The 21,617-nt window shown below is 41.2% G+C and overlaps 1 protein-coding gene across 7 annotated transcripts in view; it reads right to left on the bottom strand.

Moving 5' to 3' along the window:
* The window catches only part of MPDZ (multiple PDZ domain crumbs cell polarity complex component), a 179,989-nt gene extending 164,613 nt beyond the window's left edge, over window positions 1-15,376 (bottom strand). For all 7 annotated transcript variants that reach the window (XM_018051960.1, XM_018051962.1, XM_018051963.1 and 4 more), the window contains exon 1: window positions 15,069-15,376. The gene's annotated coding sequence lies outside the window, so the exon portion shown is untranslated. The remainder of the gene's footprint in view (window positions 1-15,068) is intronic.

The following is a 21,617-nucleotide window of genomic DNA, read 5'->3' as shown; positions in this document are numbered from 1 at the left end:
TTCACAAACATGCATACGTTTAAACCTACCAATAGCTCAATATTAGATATACCCACTTTCAAGTAAGAAAACTGAGGCTCAAAGATCAAAGTATTTTCTCCTATACTCGTGAAGTATGTAAGCACCAGAGCTACTAACATTAAAAGCCAATCTGAGTTTGACTGACATCAAAGCCAAGTGCCTTCCACCAAATCATAGCTCTGTGTTCTAATAATAATACTACAGGAAAGAAAATAGCTACTTGTAAGTAGCCTCAGACAGCCATGCTTTCAGAGGTCCTAAACTGCTACTATAAGGCTCTCTTGAAAACACATTCTTACCATTTCACTAGTTGAGATCTTGGGCAAGTCACTTAACTTCTTGGAGCTGCTGTTGTAAAGTAAGCATTAACAATAACATATGCAAAATGCCTAGAAGAAACAGGCATACAAAAGCTATCACTGCTATCACTATTCCGTCTTCTAGTGTCTGCACCAACTCAATGGATATAGGCTTGGGTAAACTCCGGGAGTTGGCAATGGACAGGGAAGCCTGGCGTTCTGCAGCCCATGGGGTCGCAAAGAGTCAGGCAGGACTGAGCGACTGAACTGAACTGAGTGTCTGCTGTTTCCAATTTGAACGTAACTCTTTAACAGGAGTGAAAATTTGATCATTTCTGACCTTGGTCTTGTAAGTTACACCATGTCTTACCTATGTAGTAAATAAAGCATTTAGCTTTAGGACAGCTTTCCCATTGCTGAAAAATACACGTACTTTTTGTACTGTTGAAGATCCTCCAAATCACTCCCTCTAAAATACTTCAAAGAAGTAGAAATGAACCCAAAGAAAGTGTAATCCAAAATTCAGCTTAGTCAAAGAACTGACACTTTAAAAACTGTTAAGTTACCAACCAGAGGAGATAAGACGGAGAGGGAATAGATGTGGTGTCTGACAAGACAGAGATAAATGAACAGGAAGAAAGGAAGAAGAAATATTGAGGTGGGGAAGCTGAAAGGGGGAAGAAATAGAAAGCTGAAGGACAGCAAAGCAAGTTAAAAGCCCTGAAAAAAGTACTTAGCATTCGCCAGGCTAACAGGAGGTGGAGGGCATGCTGACTAAGGTCACAGATGCCCAGAAGAACTGAATCATCTCCCTGCCAATGTGAAATCTGATCTCAAAGGAAGAACTGCAAGGCAATCTTCCTGTACCCAAACACAGTAAAACTCACTACATTTGAGTCACTATCCTTTGAGTCAGTTATCAGAATCTCCTGAGATAAAGTATGTGAAAATGCTTAGAAAATGGGAGGTTATACAAGCATTAGGCATTATGATTACTATCAATGGTATTAGCATCAGAATGGCTAACTGATGCTGTTGTTTCCTATCCCTAACTTAAGAAAATCAATAACCATAAAAAATTATATATACACAGCACTATTTTAGCAAGTTTTAAATAAGCACTTACATTTCCCGAAGCATAAAGCACAGGCAGATTCAGCAGGAAGATACTTGCACCAGATACTTCTGTTCTCATACAAATAAATACACACTTTCACATCTAATTTTCATAATTGTTTTTTTGTTGTTTTTAAGAAAGCCATCCTAAATTCTATAAACTTTAAGCCCCCCCCTCCCCAAAAGAAACAAACTGTACTATCTGCCTCTATCACTAAACCATATGGCAAAGAAAAATAAAGACAGGTACCTTGCTTCCGAGCTCTCAATTTTGTAGAAAACAGTAAGTAATTACACTGCAACAAGATGTGCTAAATTTTGGGAGAATAAAAAGAATCCAATGCTATCAGAATGAGTCAGGAAAAAAAAAAAAAAAAACTGGGAACGTGACATGTGAATCGTCCTGAAAGCCCTGCAACTTGGGATATGAGGGACAGCCAGGAGAGGGAATGGCGTCTCTTACAAATGGAAAGACACCTGCTAAGACAACAAAACCACATTATTTAATGACAATGGTTCTGTAGCACAAGGCTGCCACACTAGACTGGAGAGGAAAGCCATGTTTTCGTGGCCTTCATGGGACTTTGCCCCACAGGGGGAGAGCAGTGAATTTTAGATACATGGGGCAGGGGTGGTAGGAAGAGGGGGGGTTGCTAAAATTTATTTTCTGGGGGAAAAAAACATTCTGGCAATATGCTACACAGTTCATCAAAAATAGAAAAGAACTAGGGATTCCCCTGGTGGTCCAGTGGTTAAGCCTCAGCGCTTCCAACATAAGGGGCCCAGGTTCCATCCTGCAAACCAAGGGTTCATGAGCCTCAACTGAAGATTCCTTACAACATAACTAAGAAAAAAATCCCACAATTCTCAACCAAATTGTGACCTGGCACAGCCAAAGAAATAATTAAATATTTTTTTAAAAATAGTAAAGAACTAATAATAGTACAAACAGATGTTAGGTTGTTAAAAACAGCCCAGTCCGGGGCGAGGCGGCGGGGGATACAGAAATGTGAGCAAGATTAATGCCAAGAAACAAGAGAGGTGATACAGACACACACATTAGAGAGTATTAAAAGGACCAGTGACCACTAGTTGTGTGTTTGGGACAGGTGTAATGAGTGAATGACAGCAACAGAGGTCAACTCTCAGCATTTCTAATCTGGGAAACTAAAAATACCAGAGCATCATTAGATTAAAGAGCAGAAAAAGAAATGTTACTTAGAGAAAGGGGGTAGAAATACATTCCTTTTGGACATATTGAGCTTGAAATGTCTAGAAAACAGGAAATAATAGAATTTAGGCTCCATGAGGGTAGGAACTTTTGTTTTTGTTTTTTTAAACATTGTTGATTTCTTTTTCTCACTGGACTATATCACCAGCCCCAGAAACAGTGGCTGGCCCAAAGTGGGCACTCAATAAATATTTATTGAAAGCATCAATCAATTACATAAGTGAATCTAAGTAGAAAAAAATTTGGAAGTATAAATCAAGGAATCACTGGCCTAAAGATGTTGCTGAAGATAAAGATTAATCAGTGAGAAAACAGAGATTAAGGAGAGAACAGAGACTGGAACTCTGGGAAACGCAGACATTTAAAAACAGAATATAAGAATTACTTTAGGGGTAAAAATCCATTAGAAGTAAGGACTCTTCACGCTTTATCACTCTCAACATGTACTAACAAAACTCCCACCAGCGCCAATACTCTAGGCCAGGTTACTGTTTATTTAGCTGACCCTAAATAAGGATCATCACTGACATCACATTTGACATCACTTTGGTTCCTATACTAATGTGATAACAAATGACTTATGGAAAGTGAAAGTCGCTCAGTTAAGTCCAACTCTTTGCGACCCCATGGACTGTGTAGTCCATGGAATTCTCCAGGCCAGAATACTGGAGTGAGTAGCCTTTCCCTTCTCCAGGGGATCTTCCCAACCCAGGGATCGAAGCCAGGTCTCTGGCATTGCAGGCAGATTCTCTACCAGCTGAGCCATAAGGGAAGTCCTTGACTTATGGAAGATAACCTTAATCAAGTCAAATTAAATATAGAAGATTAAAATATCTTAGACATCAAACAATTATTTGTAAGAAAAATTCAAAATCCTAGTGGAATCAAAATATTCCAGCCAGATCCAAGATGAAATAATATCTACATACATGGAAAATCTGGGCTTCCCAGGGAGCTCAGTGGTAAAGAATTTGCCTACCAACGCAAGAAACGCAAGAGACACAGGTTCAATCCCTGAGGGAAAATCCCCTGGAGCAGGAAATGGCAACCTACTCCAGTACTCTTGCCTGGGAAATCCTACAGACAGAAAAGCCTGGTGGGCTACAGTCTACAGGGTCACAAAGTGTTGGACACGACTGAGCACACACACACACACAAAACATGGGGGAAAAAAAATCTAAAAAATCAGTGATCGGGCTCTCTTATTTACCTCCATGCTGCTGCTGCTGCTAAGTCGTTTCAGTCGTGTCCAACTCTGTGCGACCCCATAGATGGCAGCCCACCAGGCTCCCCCGTCCCTGGGATTGTCCAGGCAGGAACACTGGAGTGGGTTGCCGTTGCCCTCTCTAGTGCAGGAAAGTGAAAAGTAAAAGTGAAGTCACTCAGTCGTGTCCGTCTCTTGGCGACCCCATGGACTGCAGCCCACCAGACTCTTCCTGAAGTACTGGAGTGGGTTGCCAGTGCCTTCTCCGACCTCCATACTAAACCAAAACAAATTCACCTCTAGATCTTCCATTACCTGAACAGGCAAACACTCAAAAATAAATTAAAGTTTGTCCACAGTAATTGAAACCAATGTTTTTCATAACCTGTACTAAAAACTCTCTAGAGAGAATGCTGTATCTCTCTGACAGCAAAGAGATGCCACTCTCTAAACCAGCTGATAAGCTCATCAGGCAGTGGTAATCTACACTGCTCAAGACACACTGAGGAAAATCAGCTGATAATTTCCATCATGCTGGCCAGATTCCAAGTTGCTCAGACAAGGGAAAATTATACAAAGAAGTCAAAAGTAATATGAATCTACTCAAACACAAACCTTAGCCATATAAGATAAGCAAGTGTGGGCCAATTCAATCCCCTAATTACTAATTCAGAAATAATTATAACAGGCTACACTATTTAGTTACCTTATGTAATTCCATAGGACTCACTAAGGCCATCCTAACAACCTAGTATTTTCTCTCTAAAAACAAATTAAAAGATCTTATTCTTTCAATAAACATGACTATTTGCTTCTTAATTAACCCATCTAATATTTAATCACAAACATTAACTGTATTTTACTATGGCACTCAAAGGGCTGTTAAAATTGAGATTGTAAGCCAACTTTCACTTTTGCAATAATCCAGAGAGTGTACCTGCTTTAAATGGTGTTGTTCCGGGGTTTGTAGTTTTTGTTCTTACACATAATTTCAATCAAGTGATGAGAAAGTAGCGACAAACATATAAATGTTAAAAATGGCCTGAGAAATCTGAATGACCCCAGTAAGAGTAACATGTTTTCATAAAATAATGACTATCCCTTCTCCAATTCCTGGTGTGTCCAATGATCATAGGTGTAACATACTTTGGGGGGGGGGGCAATTATTTGGATAATTCGGGCACCAAATTACTCCTTTGTTATCCAATTTATTATATGATTGTTACATAAAGTTGTCAAAAGTAGTAACCAATAAATCTTTCAAAAATTGTAAGAGCTACCAAAAATATGCACAAGGGTCAGGAGAACTAGACAAGCACTCTGGAATAAAGCTTGGGGCTCAATATTAAGAGTGACTTCACAACGTCATATACAAAATCTTGTGGAAAGCCTCAATACTCATGCAACTTTTTTTTATATTACCTGACATCTTCAAATATTAGAAAAATTTAAACCTCCTTATTTTACAATTTACTAGGCTTTTTTTTTAAAACAAAACATAACATATATTTTGAAACTTCAACTAACATTAAATTAGGGTATTCAAATTTTATGTTGATCTAAAGGGACAGGAATTTAAGAAGATAGAATAAAACTATCAAATACAAAAGTCTGACCCAACACAGTTGAAACCAAACAAGCACACTACAAGACAACAAAGTATAAGATAATCCTGAACTATTTAAAAAAAAAAAACTCTAAATGGTATATTCATATAATGAATTAATACTCAGCAATAAACAGTAAAAAACCACGAGTAAAGGCAACACGGATAAACTCAAAATAGAGTCAAAGCAGTCAGACACAAAGAAAGCACTGTATGACTCCATCTATTTAAAGCTCTAGAGAATGCAAACTAATCTATAGTGACAGAAAGCAGATCAGTGGTTACTTGGAGATGGGGAAGTAGGAGAGGCAGGAAAGGATTACCAAGGGGCATGAGAAAAAATCTGCCAGGGATGGACATGCTCAGTCTTGACTGCCAGGATGGTTTCACAAGGGCCAAAACTCAACAAACTATACAATTTCAATACATGAAGTTTATCATACGTGAACTTCAATTATATTAATACCTCAGTAAAATACTTAAACAAGCCCTCCCCACTCCTTGAGAAAAGGGGAGAGCCTAAACATCCTGAGTTTAGCAACCAACAGATTATTCACTGAATTTAACAGAGCAGCCTAGGGAGAAAAATCCAGGCCAGGGGGGACTGTTTAGACAGACAAAGATGTTGATAGATATATGGCTATGGCTATAGACAAATAGCTGAGAAAAGAAGAGAAGCTAAAGCAAAGGAGAAAAGGAAAGATACACCCATTTGAATACAGAGTTCCAAAGAATAGCAAGGAGAGATAAGAAAGCCTTCCTCAATGATCAGTGCAAAGAAATAGAGGAACACAATAGAAAGGGAAAGACTAGAGATCTCGCCAAGAAAATTAGAGATATCAAGGGAACATTTCATGCAAAGATGGCCACAATAAAGGACAGAAATGGTATAGAACAAACAGAAGTAGAAGATATTAAGAGGGGGTAGGCAAGAATACACAGAAGAACCATACAAAAAAGATGTTCATGGCCCAGACAATCACGATAGTGTGATCAGTCACCCAGAGTCACACATCCTGGAATGCGAAGTCAACTGGGCCTTAGGAAGTATCACTATGAACAAAGCTAGTGGAGGTGATGGAATTCCAGTTGAGCTATTTCACATCCTAAAAGATGACGCTGTGAAAGTGCAGCACTCCATATGCCCACAAATCTGGCAAACTCAGCAGTGGCTACAGGATTGGAAAAGGTCAGTTTTCATTCCAATCCCAAAGAAAGGCAATGCCAAAGACTGTTCAAACTACCACACAAATGCACTCATCTCACACACTAATAAAATAATACTCAAAATTCTCCAAGCCAGGCTTCAACAGTACGTGAACCATGAACTTCCAGATGTTCCAGCTGGTTTTAGAAAAGGCAGAGGAACCAGATATCAAATTGCCAACATCTGCTGGATCATCAAAAAAGCAAGAGAGTTCCAGAAAAACATCTACTTTTCCTTTATTGACTATGCCAAAGCCTTTGACTGTGTGGATCACAACAAACTGTGGAAAATTCTTAAAGTGATGGGAATACCAGACCACCTGACCTACCTCCTGAGAAACTATATGCAGGTCAAGAAGTAACAGTTAGAACTGGACATGGAACAACAGACTGATTCCAAATCAGGAAAGGAATACGCCAAGGCTGTGTATTGTCACCCTGCTTATTTAACTTGTACGCACAGTATACCATGCAAAATGCTGGGTTGGATGAAGCACAAGCTGGAATCGAGATTGCCGAGAGAAATATCACTAACCTCAGATACGCAGGTGACACCACCCTTATGGCAGAAAGCAAAGAACTAATGAGTTTCTTGATGAAAGTGAAAGAGAACAGTGAAAAAGTTGGCTTAAAGCTCAACATTCAGAAAACTAAGATCATGGCATCCAGTCCAATCACTTCATGGCAAATAGTTGGGGAAACAACAGAAACAGTGAGAGAGATTATTTTTATGGGCTCCAAAACCCATGAATGATGGTCACCCAGATGGTGACTACAGCCATGAAATTAAAAGACGCTAGTTCCTTGGAAGGAAAGCTGCTGCTGCTGCTGTTAAATTGCTTCAGTCACGTCCGAGTCTATGTGACCCCATAGATGGCAGCCCACCAGGCTCCCCTGTTCCTGGGATTCTCCAGGCAAGAACGCTGAAGTGGGCTACCATTTCCGCTATGACAAACCTAAACTGCATATTAAAAATCAAAGACATTACTCTGCCAACAAAGGTCTGTCTAGTCAAAGCTATGGTTTTTCCATTAGTCATGTATGGATGTGAGAGTTGGACTATAAAGAAAGCTGAGTGCTGAAGAATTGATGCTTTTGAACTGTGGTGTTGGAGAAGACTTTTGAGAGTCTCTTGGACTGCAAGGGGATCCAACCAGTCCATCCTAAAGGAAATCAGTCCTGAATATTCATTTGAAGGACTGATGCTGAAGCTGAAGCTCCAATACCTGGCCACCATTGTAAAAGACCCTGATGCTGGGAATGACTGAAGGCGGGAGGAGAAGGGGACAACAGAGGATGAGATGGTTGGATGGTATCACTGACACAATGGACAGGAGTTTGAGAAGGCTCCGGGAGTTGGTGATGGACAGGGAAGCCTGGCATGCTGCAGTCCATGAGGTCACAAAGAGAAGGACACAACTGAGCAACTGAACTGAATTGATAAGAGGGATAAATACACACACATATATATGTATATTCTGCAGATTTAATAAGTATAAAGAGGCATTCCAGCACTGTACTTTTTCTAAAAGAGAACAGCATGACTACATTCACCACTCCCAGATAAATCATGAATGAAGTAGCCAAGCAGGCGGTCAATGTCAGTCAAAAGCCCACTGACTCCTATAGATGAGGCCCTCCAGTGCTACAGTAGGAAATAAATGTTGCCCAGAGGCAGACTTCATGTTTGACTTACTAAAACAAATTACCTTCGAAAGCCTGGGGTGGATCGGGAGATACTTGACTTAAACCTTTTCAACATTCATCCAGTAAAGCCTTAGACAAACTGGACCTGTTGGTGAAAGGCAGAACTAGCAACATACAAGAGAAGCTAGCCATTCCTTGTATCGGAGGACCTTTTTAAGTGCAGAATAATCTTTAGTATTTATGGTTCTGTTGTCACAGTTTTGTCAGTTTAGTGATGTCCTATGAGCAGTGGATAACAGATTCCCATTATCATTTTCTTCAGCTAGGTCCCTGAAGCAAGGCATACTAATTACATATTGTAAAGTTAATCCAAAATTAACTATAGGTCTATAAGAACATTTAATTTTAAGCCCAGATTAAGATTTAAACATGCCTTCTCCACTGGCATCCTATGTACCACATGATGCTCAGCCATATTATACCTCCTTCAAGAGTCAAGAGACACTAGTTCTAACGGATGCTATTAAAGTCAATTCAAATGCATGGATGTTTAATAATCTCAAGTTATCCGCACTGAGAAGAATGACAATTAGGGAAAACTACTGATCAACAGTTGTACTTGTTCATTTGTATATCAATACAATCTGGGGGTCCTCATTTCACAAAATACTTATTTTCTTTAGGGAGGGATAGCACCTAGGTGGGAGAAGGCACTGGCGACCCACTCCAGTACTCTTGCCTGGCAAATCCCATGGATGGAGGAGCCTGGTAGGCTGTAGTCCATGGGGTTGCTAAGAGTCGGACACGACTGAGAAACTTCACTTTCACTTTTCACTTTCATGCATTGGAGAAGGAAATGGCAACCCACTCCAGTGTCCTTGCCTGGAGAATCCCAGGCATGGGGGAGCCTGGTGGGCTGCCATCTACTGGGTCACACAGAGTCAGACACAACTGAAGTGATTTAGCAGCAGCAGCTAGGTGAGAGAACTATAGCTAAGTTTTCAGCTTCTTTGCACCTGCCTATGTCATCCATATTTTTCAATGTGCTTTCTTGATCATCAAAATAAGTTACTAAAAGAAAAAACTATCTTATGTATTTTACTGTAACTAGTTTTAAAACATAATAGAGTAAATGAAAAGCATTCCTAAACGTATTCTTACTGTCAACATTAAATGATCAGCACAAACGAAATAGGTTTTTCCTTAAGTTTTTGTTTTGGTTTTTTGTTGTCTAGTAACTGATGTTTCTGTTTTTTCCTTTCTTACAAGTGTTTTACTTTTCACTTATAATGAATGCTGATTTTGCAGATGTAAATAAAACTGAAAGGAAGACAAAGATAACAATTCCCTAGACCAAACAAATTTAACTACCACAATCAAGAATAAAAAAAAGCAGGAATTTAAGTATTGTTTTACCTTTTTATAAAAAAAATCAGCTCCCCAAATTTGGAAGAACTGCTTTAACATTTCTCTAACAAATATAATTTCATCACTTCAAAAAAGTTTTTATTTTATGATATAAGATATAAATTACTTTTTAAATTATATTTTTTTCAAATGGAGACTAAATTTCTGGGGGAGAAAAAGACTTTGCCAAATATTTGCCCACAAAATGTGCACAGGATATGCACACAATTGTCAGGTCAATATAATCTAAATAACAAATAATACTGTTTTAATCACACTCCAAAACCATCACAAGATGCTGACAATGCTAATAGTTCATCTTTGCCCAATTTAATGTTTTACTCATTTTGTGAGAGAAGAAATATTTTAAGAAAATTGATGCTTTTATGAAACACTTAAAAAGAAAACTAATTCTGTCTACAAAAAGAAAAGGCCAATTTCCCAGTGAACATCAAAAGAGACAAAATGAGTGGCCTCAGACCAAAGATAAAATACCTTTTTCCTCACATAACAGTTTTCCCTTCTTTCCAAACATCAAATTACCACAGTAATGCTTAGTTACACCACCACAGTAGGCTCCTACAGGACTTCCCTCCCTGACTCCCGTAACAGTCCAATTCTTCAAGGTCTGATGAATTTACAACTTACAGTCTGAGAGAGCCTTACAGTGTCTGTAAGAATTTATCATTGTGCCTCCCCCAAATTTATATGCTGAAGTTCTAACCTCCAGTACTTCAGAATGTGACAGTAATCTTCTGGAACACTGTATTTATTTTGTGCTCTCTCCAGTGCCTAATTCAGTTCCTCATATCTCCTAATCTATTACTATCTACTCAATGAATGACTATCTTAGCCCTTCTTGGGAAGCGTCTCACAGGAAAGCAAGGATATCCGTTTTCTCTATCTAGAAACAGTTCATCTCCTTATTCTTATCCGCCCATGTGGAAAATGAAAGTGAAGTCGCTCAGTCGTGTTCCACTCTTTCTGACTCCATGAACTATAGCCCACCAGACTCCTCATCCATGGAATTTTCCAGGCAAGGAATCTACAATGGGTTGCCATTTCCTTCTCCAGGGGATCTTCCCAATCCAGGGATCGAACCCCAGTCTCCTGCACTACAGGCATTCTCTTTACTGTCTGAACCACGAGGCAAGCCCTCACCCATGTGGAATCCACTATAATTATTTAAGCACAGTATATCAACTTTACCATACTACATGTCATTTCCAATTGTATTTATACTGATGCTCTTTTATGCAAGAAACTAATTTACAAGAAAAATAACTGTCTTCTTGTTATAAATATGGGGTTGATAATGTTATGTAACAATGTACTAATAACAATATCAAATGAACTGCTTCTTTAGGCCAAATGTGTTTTAAGAGCACATGTGACTATTTAGAAAATAATATCATTCACATACACCATCAAGCCGTCCTGAATTGTACGGGAAGGTGTTTACTTCTTCACTCAATTACAGAATCTTCGGCTGATAGACATGTAGCTTGCTCTAATAACATATAGGAACATTTCCAATCCAATATGTTATCTCTGCCCAAAGATCTTTTGTGAAAAGCATAGAGGGCTTTGTTCAGTTCAGTTCAGTTGCTCAGTCGTGTCCAACTCTTTGCGACCCCATGAATCGCAGCACGCCAGGCCTCCCTGTCCATGGAGTCCATGATGCCATCCAGCCATCTCATCCTCGCTCGTCCCCTTCTCCTCCTGCCCCCAATCCCTCCCAGCATCAGAGTCTTTTCCAATGAGTCAACTCTTCACATGAGGTGGCCAAAGTACTGGAGTTTCAGCTTTAGCATCATTCTTTCCAAAGAAATCCCAGGGTTGATCTCCTTCAGAATGGACTGGGTGGATCTCTTTGCAATCCAAGGGACTCTCAAAGAGTCTTCTCCAACACCACACTTGAAAAGCATCAATTCTTCGGCGCTCCGCCTTCTTCACAGTCCAACTCTCACATCCATACATGACCACAGGAAAAACCATAGCCTTGATTAGACGGACCTTAGTCGGCAAAGTAATGTCTCTGCTTTTGAAAATACTATCTAGGTTGGTCATAACTTTTCTTCCAAGGAGTAAGCGTCTTTTAATTTCATGGCTGCAGTCACCATCTGCAGCGATTTTGGAGCCCCCAAAAATAAAGTCTGACACTGTTTCTACTGTTTCCCCATCTATTTCCCATGAAGTGAGAGGGCTTTGTGCATATTGTAAATATACAAAATGGAGCAACTCAACCTGAGTCCAGTCTATGATATCAGACTTCAGATGTAATCTGGAGAAAATCATCTGCTCTTAACGCAGGACAGTATCTTCCAGGCAATTAACTGCTAGTCTCCAGCTTCAAATCCCTTAATCTAAAACCTAGACAATGGGTGCATTTCTTTGGAAAGCAGAGAGCCTCCACCACAGCAGCTAAAGACCTGAATCAATGTGAAATTACATTTCAAGGCCTTCCATAAATATCTCAGAGCACCAAGCCTTGCAGACATGTAGTCAACTCTGGGGACAGCCTCTACTCTGACAACACATTTATGCGTTCAAAAGTTACCTGACATGCAAAGAGGACTGCAGGGACAAAACAGGGCACTGCCTACATGCCAGAAATTTGGAACACAACAAAACCTGACTTCCGCCTCTCCCTTCCCCAGCAACAACCACCACTGGGCTCAGGCACTACAATGAAGCAGTGTGTTAAAGGAAGAAAGGAAACCAGAAACAAGTGAAGGGAAAAGAAATACTGAAAAGAGCCAAGGAAATGGGAGGGAAGGTATTACATGTGAGCAATCTAGTAGTAAAACATTGAGATAAACATCGATTTTTTGTTTGTTTTACAAATAAGGTAGGCAAGACAAGCACTGATGAGTCAAGGAGCCCCCCAAACTACCTTTGTGTAGGTGACAACTTGCCTGTGGAAAGGAACTTATGACACCCCCTAACCTCTGCTTCTCTCTACATAAATAAACAAAAATACAGTTATCAAAACTGCTCAGGTAGCAGAGTAACTAGATGTCACCAGAACTCACTGCAGAGCACCTTGAGATATAGCTATCTATATTAAACATAAGATAACTAAATATATAGTTTCTGCTAATCAGAAACCCCACTTTAGGCTAGATTCTAAAAAAGAAAGATGCCAAAAAGTTAAGAAAACTTTTTGAGAGTGAAACGTGGAAATGAGAAAATCCAGCACATTAACTTGCCCAACTACTGGGGAACAGTCTGCCATTTCCTAGGATACCAGAAACAGGACTTAAAAGGCAATGAAATTAAACAATACACTCATCACAAGAGGGAGTATGTAAGCAATACTTCTGAAGCCTGATCTTGGTTGGCAACTTTTTCTGTAGAGTAAGACAGTAAACTTTTCAGACTCTGAAGGCTATCCATCTCTATCTCAACTATGCAACCAATCAACTATGTCACTGCTTCTGTGAAACCAGATACCAACAGTAAGAATGCACCACGGACAAAAGGAATGAGTGCGGCTGTGCTCCAATTAAACTTTATGGGCACTGAAATTTGATTTTCATGTAATTTTCACGTCATGAAGTGTTAGTCTTTTGATTGCGTTTTTCGACCATTTAAAAGTGTACAAACCATCCAAAGCTCTTAAACTTCAAGGGAAAAAAACAGGCTGTGGCAGAAAGATTTGGCCCATGGCCCTTAAGTTTACAAATCTCTGCTTTTAAGGATTTTCCTGTCAACTGTGAGGAGCAGAGTGTGCAGTACAGCCCAGTCTAGATAAATGTCGCCCATTTATAAACTAGCCCATTAGCAAGCAGGAAATCTGGGCATCCCAGACAAAATTATCTCCACCACCCTCCAAAGCTTCCAGCCCCTCCCTCAGGCAAGGGTGCAGGTGCAGTCATCTTGAGCTTTGCACTGCATTAGAACTCTAGCCAAGGAATTTCAAGTTTTGGGGGGGGGGCGTTTAATTCAACTGCCTAATTCTACCAAGGGCTAAAACAAGTATTAAGCAAATTTAGATGATGCAATTCTTGTATAAAGTTCACTTTAGTCACCTATACCCAAACGTACATGTAATCCTGAAATCCCACTGCATCACCTTGTTAAGTTTTTCACACTAGATGTTATTTATTCTTAAAAGGCAACCTAAATGAGAAATGTCCAGAGAAAAGGGGTGTTTACACCATGGCTATCCAACAAAGCTGGATGACAAGTTTGGCCACTTTTCAGATTATTCCCCTCTCGACATCAAAAGAACTTGGAGAGGTTTCCTTCTAGGAGAGGTTTCCTTCTAGGAAAGTAAGGTCCTCTCATCTGGTATCTCTGAAACACTAGCTGCCACCCGCTCCCATTTCGCCCAAGGCACATAGCGCCCATACCCAGGTTCTGCCCTAGCAGAGCGACCTCAGCACCCCCAGCCGCGGAGATGGAGGGAGACGTCCCGCCGCCCTCGACTCGCCCGCGGACACTGAGGAGCGGCGGCCGCCTCCGGCCTTCGCACGGCCCCTCCTCCTCTCCGCAGTCCCAGCTTGAATTTCCACGCGAGCTACAGGAAAGAATAGCCCAGCCTTTGTGCCTCTGTAAGAACGCAGGCAAGAATTTACACCATCACCACCGGTGAAACAAACACACACACATACACGCACAGCTTATTCAGAGCAGCGCTTCCCTAGAAACATCCGGCATCCCGAGGGCTGCGAAATTGCAGACAAAGGCGCCCCACTGGCGCGGGCTGGGGGGCGGGGGGGGAGGGCAGAGAGGGGGAGGCGAGAGAAAAACGCTCCCACCAACGCGGACACGAGATGTTAAGGGCACGGGCGCTAGGGGGAGGGGTGAGGAGTGGGGGCGGGTACCAGTGAGCCGCCCGTTCTGGGTGCCCCGCGGCAGCCGAGGCGAGGATCGCCAGTCTAGGGGCGCATCCCCATCCCCTGCCGACCCTCGCGGAGCGATCGAGTGGGCGGCCTGAGGCGCGGCCAACAGCAACAGGCGCCCGTGCCAGGCCCGGGGCTCCCCTCCCTGCCACCCTTACTATGCCCTTCCAGGCGAACGAAAAGATGAAACTTTTCAGCCTCTTAAGAGTCAACAAGAGCAGAAGAGGAGGGAAGTGGATTAAAGAACCAGGACGACCGCTCGGGAACCCGGCGAGTCGCAAAGGAAACTTCCAGACTCCCATTCTTTTCAAGAGCCAAAGAAGCAGCGACTTCTTGGTAGCGCGTGGTGGGGCAAGCTCACCCCTCCCGCCGCCCGCGCCGAGGGCCCAGCCCCCGGCACCCGCGCACCTTCCCAGCCGGGGCGCGCGCAGGCCGCGGGGGCGCGCTCCGGCCTCCCGGCCCGGGCCCCGGCGCCGCTTACCCGGCTCGCGACGGCCGCCCTCGGCGGGAACGCTAAAGGGGCAGGGGGTGGGGACGCGGGGAGCCTCGCCTCGCCCACGCTTGCTCTCTTCTGTCGCGAAGTAACGGCCCGGCGAGGAGCTTCGGAATGAACGCGCACAGACGCTCCCGCGCGACCGAGAAACTTAATCCCGCCCGAGCACCGGCGGCCCGAAGCCAGCTTCAGCCTCCGTCGCCCCCTCCCGCTGCGTGCGCCGCACTTGCGCCAACCGGGGCTGCCGCGGAGGCGGCGGCGTTGGCGGCGGCGAGGCTCGGGCCGCCCGGGCTGCGTGACGCCTGCGGCCGGCGGGGCGGCGGGCGCGCCTCGGCCAATCAGGGGGCGCGGCCCAGCCGGCCGGCCCGGGGTTTAAACCAGCTCGGCGGGCGCTCGGCTGGGGTGTGGGGAGTGGGCTACGCGAGGTTGTTGGGAAGCCCCGTTTAATTCCAATGTCAAATTTAAAAAAAAGAAGCGTTCATTTGGACAAGTCTGCCCCATGCAATATTTGGGATATTCTTCTACTCTAAATTCTTATACACTTCCCTGGTGGTTCAGATGGTAAAGCATCTGCCTACAATGCGAGAGACCTGGTTCAATCCCTAGGTCGGGAAGTTCTCCTGGAGAAAGAAATGGCAACTCACTCAAGTAGTCTTTCCTGGAAAATCCCATGGACGGAGGAACCTAGTAGGCTGCAGTCCAGGGGGTCGCAAAGAGTCGGACACGACTGAGCAACTTCACTTTCACTTTCTATACACTAAAAAACTGCTTATCTGAAATTCGGATTTAACTGAGCAGCCTTGATTTTATTTGCTGAATCTGGCAACCTTTGGGAACTAGTAGGCCTTATTTCTGAGAACCTCTTTTTTTTTTTTTTTTTTTTTTTCTTTTAATCCCAACGGAAAGGGCCACCCACTCCAGTATTCTTGCTTGGAGAATTCCATGGACTGACTACAGTCCATGGGGTCACAAAGAGGTGGACACGACTGAGCGACTAACACACACTCTCTCTCTCCCTCACACTCTGTCACTGTCTGTCTGTCTCTCTCTGCTTGTTAAAGTGATGAGAAGCACTTTAATGAGGATGCCTGGGCGCTAATCTCACTTTGTAAAAAAGTAACTTTTAGCGCATCAGTGTCCATTTTTGACAATAATCGAACTAAAAGACACAAAGGAAAAAATGTAAGAAGGCTTCAGAATTACAAGGTGCCAGAAAAAGCATGTTTATTTCTATCTTGTGCCGATTAAGATTATCTTTCTGAAATCCTCGATACATGAGTCCCAGGAATCTTGTCTGGGAAAGAAAATTGCTCCCTTTTCAATACATAAGTATAACATTAGGGCATACACCAAAGGATACGCAGAAGCCCAATTAAAATGTTTAAAGAATGTATTTAATATCCTGAATTAAAGATCTATTTTTCCTTGGCAGAATTGTAATTTCTGATTTGTCTTTAAAAAGCGATCTGTATATATTTCTACAATATTCACTAACTATTTGAGGGGAAATAGGTTATAAAATAGACAAGACTTCAAGGGGAAATTGGTTTGAGTTTTTAAATGGATATTTTCAGAAAGCTACAAAATAAAACATTTGCCTGCAAATGACTAGGAATTGAGTAAAGTGACCTCAGTGCTCTGGATGGAGTATCCTCAGCCCAAGCACACTTGTGCTTTTATAAACATGAATCCGCCTAGTTTTTTCCACCAGTGAAAGAAAAATACTGACTAGATTTCTTCATAGTATATGGATATTCATTTCCTCTGAGTCTTTTGAAAATAAAAGTTGAGATGTAGTAAGTGGAAACTCATCCCAGCTTAAGGTTTCCCCTTGTCTCTTCCGCACACCTCTGCATTGTGTAACCTTTCAATAAGCACTCTCAGGCTTCACCATTCTGAAGAAGAGACAGAAGAGGAGGAAAGAAGAGGAGAGAGAGAGGGAAGGTGGGAGAAAGGAAGGAAGGAAGGAGAAAGGAAAGGAAAGGATGGAGGGACAAAGGAAAAAAGAAAATAACCTTCCTGAGCATCTCCTTTCTCATCAGCTACCACACTTTCCCCTTTTCCTTCACAGTTAAGTTTGTTGAAACCAACTAACCGAATCTGGCTTCCTGGTCCATCAGGGCACTAAAGGGACTTTACTAGGGACACAGTGATCTTCCATCCAGTAAATCCAATGGACATGTGTCTCGCCTCCTATTCCTGTCTTCTCAGGTGCATCCATAGCTGTTGCACATTCTCTCCCTGAACTGTTCCCCTCACCTTGTCTTTCCATGCAATCACCTTCTCTTGGTTTTACGCCTTCCTCTTAGGGGCAGATGTGTGAGTCCTGAAGCTCATACAATTTGAGACTCTGCTTTAAGAAAAGAAAAACAAAGATATCCTTCTTGTGAAAATTTTTCAAAACTACGGTACCATGTAAACCTGTTGCTAGGACTTTTCCCAGACAAAAGAAAGACCCAGAATCATCACCTTTATTAGCTGCAAAGCTGCTCTGCCTTTGTCAGACCACTCTTCAATATTCTTTGCCAACTAATCGCTCCTTAATCTGTAAATGGAATTCCTCAAGACTCAATTATAGGCCCTGTTTTCTTTTTAACTCTATCTCTAAGTCAGTTCATTCTCACCTCTAGTTTATCGTTTATTGGTTAAGGATTCCTAAACTGTTATCTTCAATCCAGACTTCTTCATCTATCTGAGTGTTTATTTGACTTTCCTGTATATATCTGTCTCAAACCTAGATTACTCAAAATGGAGCCGTGATATTTCTGCTCAGGCCATCTTTCACAGTTCAATATTTCGGTGAATAGCACTGCCATGGACTTTACTCCATGTTTCCCATAATTAGGATAAACCCATTGAGATACATTCTCATCTGTACGCTTGTTCCATAGTATTCATCCTACTCTATACATTTAGTTTATGCATTTAGTTATATATGCAATCTTTCCATTCTCTCTTAGACCATAAACTACTTGAGAGAAGTGCCTGCATCACCATTTTATCCTCAGAGCACAGAAAAATATTTCATATCTAAGTAGTGTTCAGTTGACATAGGCTAAATACACGAATGCAAAAATGAATGATTTATCTACGTAACTTTTGTCTTGTCGTAGAGTCATCTCCAGGCATCCCATTTGGAAAGAATTCTCTTATTGCTTAAAAATTCCAGATGATTCCTCCTCTTTGAAGAGCAAAGCCCTTCCATTTGTCCTTTTCCAAATTTGGTTATTCTCAGATGTAAAGAAAGTGCATGAAATACTAGTTTGTAGAAGTACAGAAGGAAAATGATGCCATAACTAGCTACTAAAGGTATTCTGAGAGTCTTGAGAGGCAAAATGGCATTTCAAGCGTACACAAATTTAATATCTTGGTTTGTCGCAAATCTATACATGAGATTAAAATAATGGATTGGTTTAAAAGACACTGTTGTTCTGGTCTCATTTAGCAAAGCAAATTGTACATGCCCACCTTAAATGGTAATACATCAGAGGTCAAAAAAGCATTTTGTTTCCATTGCTTCTTCCATAAAGCTATCCAGCACTGGGATGATTCCATTCAGGATCATCTCCTTTCGAAGTAAACTCGTATTATTACTGCTGTTTTCTCTTACACTTGTTCTAACCCAGACACAAGCTTTGTGGTAGTAACAAGACAGTGTGGTTTATTGCACTGGTTTAAAAAATGTTTTTTTAATTAAAATAAAATCTTACAGAAAAAGCCCAAGTATAACGCAGATAAAGTAGAGCTGCTCTCCCCCGTGAGGTGGGTTTAAACTCACTCCCTGTGTATAGATTAATGATTCTTTCTATTCTTTCTATTTCATGTAAAGCACAGTCTTCGGATCTAATGATGAGGGAATTAGGCACATTGTCTGCATCCCAGTTGTTTTGCTAGGGAAGCATTCTGCACACTAATTTGTTTCTATCAAATCTGAATAATGTTCAGACCAATTTTGTAAGGGAAAAATTCTGTGGACTCCCAGTATTAGCTAGATTTTTTAAAAATAATTTAACAAGTATTGATACAAATATCAATTAAGTATATAAAACTTGGATACTGGCAAAAGGTCCAATTTGTCTACTCAAAACCCTTAGTGTCTGCCAGAAAGAAATCCTGGAAATTCCATGTACGATCCATCAAGATAGAAAGTTGCCTCCCAGGCAAAAGAGTCTTTGTTCTGCTTTCGACAGCGATCCAGTCCTTCCCTCACTTGGTAGATGTTACTACAGGGCCCCCAGGTCAGTATTGTGTATGAACCAGATCCTTTTCCCAGGACCAAATGACTTTGGAGGAATTCTAATTGTAGGCCAATGGTTTATTTCCATATCTTTAAACAGCTGTGTCTGTTATTAACTAATAATGCTCCATTTAAATGCAAACTAGATGATGTGTTTACATCTCTTCCTGCCTAAGGATTAGCTAATATATAACAAATATTCATTTTTTAGTTATTATAGTTTGCAGAAAGGTTTTTATATTCAGTGTTGGCTGGATAACTTTATGATTTTAAGTGGCCTCTAGCTGGAGAAGGAAATGGCAGCTCACTCTAGTATTCTTGCCTGGAGAATCCCAGGGACAGAGGAGTCTGTTGGGCTGCCGTCTATGGGGTTGCACAGAGTCGGATACGACTGACGTGATTTAGCAGCAGCAGCAGTTTCTCAACTAAAAGAAAGGAGTTTGGATACTCTTTTTTTTTTTTTTTTCTGTTTGTTCAATGTTAGAAAAAAAATAGGCTATTTTAAACAAGCTTTAACTTCTTTTGATAATTGAAAACAGACAAGATTGAAAAAAGAAGAATGTTAAGATAATAAATATATGTCTACAAGAAATCCATTAGGAGGAAAGAATGGCTGAGAGAGAATCCCAGGCATGTGAAAAATGTAAAAATTATATCTCTTTTGAGAACATGTAGAGTAATCTGTCTCTCTTCATATAACAAACTGTTTATAGAAGAATAGAGGCACTGCATACTGTGTGTGTGACTGGGTCTTATCAGAGGAAGAAAGAAAGGGCATTGGGAGGTCATGACCATCTGACCTTGACTCTGCTACTCATGGACCCACAGAATTATGGTGCAGTGAAGAAAAGCTAGGAGAAAGCTTTAGGATAAGCTTGTTTTTTGGGTGGAACACATCCAAGTAATCTGAGTCGAGTTTATACCAGCTAGAATGACATTTGGAATCTCTCTCCTGTAAAGTATTTCCTCTGCATCATGTATGCTATTAGAGTATAAATCAGTTGTCCAAAAAAAGGTCAAAATAAATAAGCAATAACCATAATGAGAACTTGCTTAAGTCATATCGTAATTTTTAGGTAATACACCTCCTTTGCGATGACAGAAAGAATAGGGAAAAGAAATTGTGTTTTTGAGAGTGCCACTGGGTAACTAGATCACACTTTACCTGAAGTCCATGCCCTCATTTCTATTTTCACTTACATGAGACAAAAAATATCCTTTAGTTCTTAAACTAGTGTGAATTGTGTCTTCTGTTATTGGCAACTAAAAGCTTTCAAACTGGTGAAACATACATATCAAGCCATTGACAATGATCTAAACAGTACTTTCAACTTCCTGGGAACACACTGGGTTCCATCATCTAGTGGGAGTTGTTAAAGAATAGCTAGGAATATGGCAAAGACAAGAGTTTCCACAGGTGAAACTCACCAAGAAATGTGATATATTTCTGATTATACTACAAACGTGCAGGGAAAACTATAAGCTTGTTTCAGAGGATGTAGCTCTACAGACCAGGTTTTCTTTGAGTCTCTGCATTTCTACCATAATTATGATTCACTGTAGTCCTTTCCCTATTTCTCTTGCTTTCCATCTTCCTCTGAAAATATTTGTTTAAGTCGGTTCCTTGAAAGTCTGGTGGTCCTTAATGTTCTGATCTATTTAATAAAGAGGCAATAAACAGTTCTAGTCTCTATCCTTGGAAGCCTTCTTGACCCATGTGCTTCACTTTTGAGGAAATAACATGTAGGAGGCCCTAATTTCCAGAAGGAGGAAGTCTCGGCTTATAGGCATTGAAATGTTTACAAAGGACGTCTCTGGGTGTTTATCTGAGAAATAGATGATAGATGCCTGGCTGTCAGTTCTGTATGGAAGCTTTGTGTGTGTGTGAGTGTGTGTGTGAGTGTGTGTGTGTGTGTGTGTGTGTGTGTATCTGTCTGTCCGTCTGTCTTTATGCATGTGTGTGGTGATAATGGTAATGTTGATTGTCCTAATCCCCATATTTTGGACCTGACATTTCATTTCTATTCTCCATCATACCTTGTTTCCAGCTTCTTTGCAGTTTTTTTAGCTTCTTCACAGTTTCCAGCTTCTTAGCAGTTATAGAAGATAATTCAGTTCTTTCCAGCTATAGCATTGTAGGCTCTCAGGTAGTGTTTCTCAAATTGTCTATGCAGAGTCCGATTTTGCATTTTAAACTCCCAGTGTATGTCTGCCCATTGTGCTTAAAATGGATTACTAAAAAAGTGATTACATGCATGGATGTTGCATGGATGTTAAATTAGTATAAAGATTTTCAAAGC

This window comes from Capra hircus, chromosome 8 (assembly GCF_001704415.2).
Source record: "Capra hircus breed San Clemente chromosome 8, ASM170441v1, whole genome shotgun sequence".
NCBI lineage: Eukaryota > Metazoa > Chordata > Mammalia > Artiodactyla > Bovidae > Capra > Capra hircus.
The sequence above is the reverse complement of the archived record's forward strand: the minus strand, read 5'-3'. Positions and strand labels throughout refer to the sequence as shown.